This window comes from Oryctolagus cuniculus, chromosome 12, assembly GCF_964237555.1.
Source record: "Oryctolagus cuniculus chromosome 12, mOryCun1.1, whole genome shotgun sequence".
Taxonomy (NCBI): domain Eukaryota; kingdom Metazoa; phylum Chordata; class Mammalia; order Lagomorpha; family Leporidae; genus Oryctolagus; species Oryctolagus cuniculus.
Window position 1 is genome coordinate 49,819,755 of NC_091443.1, and position 5,133 is coordinate 49,824,887.

Genomic DNA, 5,133 nt, shown 5'->3' on the forward strand with positions numbered 1-5,133 from the left:
GGACTCAAGGGAAAAGTTGGCACAGAGAACACTCATGATGGGTCAGACACGTAGACACAGCTGTTTTATCTGAGGTCATAAGTGTGTATATTTACAAATTACGTAATCTTTTTAAAGATCTGTACATTTATTCTCTAGATCACATTTCCTGGAAAAAATATGGGAGACTGTGTATCCTTCAATTTCTAGTCCATCATGTTAACCACTAGGCCTTCCCATGAGAGTTGTTTACCACCCCAACCTCCCCACTCCTCTTCTTAGCCCTAACTAAGCAGAGGAAAGACAGCTATAGCTGATACTGAAATGCTCAATTATTTAAAAAAAAACAGATTGCCTCCTTAAAAATCTAAAGATTTGACAGGTAGAACACATGCTAACATTACTCTATCTTCACACAAAAGGCAGCACCAAACATAAGCAAAAGGCACAGGAGGAAAATGCCACTCATTATAAATAGAAACTTTTTTCATACTTAAAATTTCCTAAAAATAGAGTAGTTCCTTTGTTACTAATGAGTGCCACATTACATGAGATACTTGGGTAGACTGGATGGATGGACATATGTCAGGGGTATCACAGAAAGGGTTACAACCTTGTTTGAAAGTTGGACTTCATGATATCCAGGATTTCGCCAACACTCATAATAGTTCTTTGGTTTATGTTATTCATAGTCTAGGACTTATTCTATCTTCCAGAGCATGCTCACCAGAACTAATCAATCATCTGCAAGTCAGAAGAAAATAGGTAGGAAAAAATAAAACCAGGAACCTGCACTCCCCACCCCGACCCCAGAAATGTGAAGACTGATAACAGGAATCTTTCTCTGCCTATCTTAAAGTAGGCCCTTTAATTTTTTTTCCTGTAGACTCTGACAAACTTCCAGTGGGTCATGTAGATTTTATAAATTTTACCTGTGTATTCTGTTAATGCATGGGCGGTTCCACAGTATGAACAAATTCTGATCCAAATGCTTACATTTCTGTATAATTGGCATACATTTCCTAGATACAACTTTTTAAGTGTTAGAAAATTTGTGAGCTCCTCATTGGACATCTAAAATAGGTGTAATATATCAGTTTAATTTTCTCTGATATCAAAATATATAAAATAGAATGTCAATAGTTGTTTGAATAATCCTTGGAAACTCAAAGATTCAGGTCATACTTTAGCCATAATCAACACATTTTACTGAGTCATCACTACATATCACTCTCCATAAATTTTCAGTACAGTTAGGACTCCTAGACTCAGTGTAGGTTAATTATCAACACATTTTGGTTGATGCATCCAATTTCTTTCTTTAAAAAAAATTAGATAGCTGTAGGATGCAGAAACCTTAGCAAACAGAAATATGATATGCCTAGACATTAGCAAGGGGCTTAATGGGATCAATAACAATAGTCTTAACAAAAAATTGGGAGTTTTGGAATGCAAACAAGGATATTTTTAGAGAAGTAAAATTTTTAAATATCCAAATGATACAAAACAATGGATACAAGTCAGTAAGAGAGAGCATCTTCCCTTTAGTTATGGATCATGCAAAAATGGTTTTCAATATCTTGGATGGTGACTTAGAGGGCCTGGTCATACATTTTCAGATAACACAAAGCTTGAGATGGATGAAGAGCATGTTAGATATTATGGTCAAATCCCAAAATGTTTTATAGACTAGACCAAAAAATTGGGGTTATTAAGATAAAATTCAGAGATAAATATATGTGTATTTTAGAATGGAAAAGAAAACAAACCTGAAGAGACAAATGAATGATAAATCACTAGCACTATGTGTGAGGATCTTGAGGATTCTGACAATAAACTGAGTTTGAAGAAAGAATTATAACTACTCCCCCAATCCTACAAAAAAAAAAAAGAAAAGATGAGCCTAGGTTACATTCATTCCAAGAGGTACATAATCCAGAATCAAGAAACTTAAAGTTCTAACTCTTCCATGATCACATAATTCCTAAAGAATTGTATTTTTTCCTTTGGACTTTGTAAATTTTAGCAGAATTTAGTTAAAAGGACATTAGCTTAAGATGATATACCAGAGTAAGAGCAAGCCTCATGACCATGTTCACTGAGGAAACACTGAAAGACTTGCAACATTCAGTTCCAAGGAAAACGTGAATGCTGTTATCAAGTATCAAAATGGTTTGGATGTAACAAAGATATTAAATGTGTTCCATATAACTACAAAGAGTAGAACTATAGAATGGAAGATAGAGAGGGAGGAGATATACAGTTTGGCACATGCTCAATTGGACTTGACCCAAACGGTAGAGTTAGAAATGCGCCCAGGGATTCTAATTCAATCTCATCAAGGTGATATGTACCATTGTCATCTCGCTAGTCAAAGTGATCAGTTTAAGTTCACAATTGATCATAATGATAGGTCTGAGAGTCAAAGGGATCACATAAACAAGACTAGTGTCTGCTAATACTAACTGATAGAATTAAAAAGGAGAGAACGATCCAACATGGGAAGCGGGATACACAGCAGACTCATAGAGTGGCAGATGTCCTAAACAGCACTCTGGCCTCAGAATCAGCCCTTAAGGCATTCAGATCTGGCTGAAAAGCCCATCAGAGTTTCACAGGCATGGAAAGCCAAGACACTCTGGCAAAAAAAAGACCTAAATAAAAGATGTCTGTGAGTGAGATCCCAGTGGAAAGAACAGGCCATCAAAGAAGGAGGTACTTTTCTCTGTAGGGAGGAGATAACTTTCACTTTGACTATGACCTTGTCTAAATATGATTGGAGTTGGCAAACTAGAGGCTTCCATAGCCTTGGCAACTCATGACTAGAGCCTAGGGTGATTACTGATGCCATAAACAAGAGTGTCAATTGTTAAGTCAACAACAGGAGTCACTGTGCACTTACTCCTCGTGTAGGATCTTTGTCCTTAATATGTTGTACAATGTGAATTAATGCTATAACTAGTACTCAAACAGTACTTTACACTTTGTGTTTCTGTGTGGGTGCAAACTGTTGAAATCTTTACTTAATATATACTAAATTGATCTTCTGTATATAAAGATACTTGAAAATGAATCTTGATGTGAATGGAATGGGAGAGGGAGTGGGATTTGGGGAGGTTGCAGGTGGGAGGAAAGTTATGGGAAGGAAAAAGCCACTGTAACCCAAAAGCTGTACTTTGTGAATTTTTATTTATTAAATAAAAGTTAAAAAGAGTTTGGTTAATCTAAATGGAAAACTTTTTATAGTAAAAAGTATACAAAGATGAAGTGGATTGTCCTACTATAGGTTTTCATTCATTGGCTGGATGACTACAGGAGGCTGATGAGAACTGCACATTCTTTGTGGCACCTGAACTGTGTAAACAAAAACACAACATTTTTCGACAACTGAAGGTTTAGGGTAGATAAATAAATGTCAGGAAACTGAACTCAATTCTCTTCTCTTCTTCCAATTTACCCAAATCATTTATTCACTCTCTACCTCCATTTTCTTGCCTGTGAAATGAAGGTAATTCTATTTGCCATCTCAGGCCAGATGGGAAAGTCTGTAATGAGTTCGGAGCCTGGAGTATTCTTCACTATAAATTCTCTGTGTGTTGCTGTTACTGATTTTTTTTTTTTTAGAAAGAAATTCAAAGTTTTCTGCTTGAATGAGAACCAAGTTCAAACTTTGGGAGAGTGCCCTGAAATTATTTATTTTTCTCTTTCAAAAATAAAACTGGGATGAGATTTGGACCAATCAGTCTCCTTCATGGGCAAATAGCAATACAGCTGCTGGATGTTCCAAGGCTTTACATGAATTGTGTTCTGCTAATCCAGGAACTTCTAGGTTTTACTTAAACACATTGATCTGGTACCAGCTCATCCATCATGCCAACCTCTAAGCAAACAAAGGCCAACATGCTGAGGCAGAGCTGAACATGGGGCTAACAACTGGAGGATTAAGACCAATACCAAATTGTACTTTCAATACATTTCAAATATTCAGATTTTGACAATATTTTTCTTGGACCTAACATTTCTTTTTGCAGACCTTTTCATTTCTCAGACCTATTTGCCCAAAAAAAGAGCAAATAAATTAGTAGTAGTTTTAGTAGTCGTCGTGGTAGTCGTCGTCATAGTAGTAGTTGTAGTGAAAGAAAGGAATGCCTGGTAGCACAGAGTTCTGTGAATCAAATGCAAAAGGGAAGGAGACATAATGGAAAACCACAAAGCAAATGCAGTCTCCACAAAACGCATTTCAACATACCTGCTTTCTAAATTAAACACCTTTCAGCATTTCCATAATGGTTATGAGTATCAGAAAGCTTTTATTTTTGACATCCTAGTTACTTTTGTTGACAGGTTAGGTTTTTTTTTCCAGTTTTTTGATGATTTAAATCTAAAGAAAAAATAATAAAAGCATTCAATTCTGCAAAGATAGAGAAAATGTCAAAGAATATAAGGCTATTTTTTTGGTTTGGTCCACTGATCGGAAATACTCAATTTTTAGAAAATGGTGGACACACTACATTAATTTTGCAAAATGTGATAATGTTCAGAAAAGGAGAATAATCATAATGCATAATCATATGGGTAGGCTGTCAGAATACAATGAAAATAAATACCACACTTTCACAAATTATATCTCTGAGTGAAGTTCTTAAATAGCTCCATAATGCTCCTGCCAAAAGAGATAACTCATAGAAGGTATCTGTTGTATGACTACAGATTTATAATTTTGTTGACTGATCTCATTATTGGGGGTATAAGTATCAGCTAATTTCCCAGCATTAGATTTTTTTTATTGAATTTCCTGTATTCTTTATACAATTTTAATTGGGTTAACAAGCACAATTGATATATCCAATCTAATTTCTAATCATACAAAAGCAACTCCAAGTTTAGTTTGTCTAGTTGTGACATCATCCACGCATTTAAGGCCAAAGAAATTGGGAACACAGCAGGAGTCAAGAATGTTGTAAACCGGGGCAAGTTTTGACCTAGCAGTTAAATCACCTTTGTGCCAAATGGAAGGTGCCCGGGTTTCATACCCAGATCTGCATCCAACTCCTGCCTTCTGCTAATGGAGATCAAGGGAGGCAGCAGTAAAAGCTCAAGTGTTTGAGTTCCTGGCACTCCTGTGGGAGACCTGGGTTGACTTCCCAATTCCTG

At 36.0% G+C, this 5,133-nt stretch overlaps 1 long non-coding RNA gene across 1 annotated transcript in view; it reads right to left on the reverse strand.

The window, feature by feature from the left end:
* Positions 1 to 267: 267 nt before the first annotated feature.
* LOC103351184 (uncharacterized) overlaps positions 268 to 5,133 on the reverse strand; it is a 286,383-nt gene continuing 281,517 nt past the window's right edge. The window contains exon 4 of the long non-coding RNA XR_011380785.1: positions 268 to 4,360. This is a non-coding gene — a long non-coding RNA (uncharacterized lncRNA). The remainder of the gene's footprint in view (positions 4,361 to 5,133) is intronic.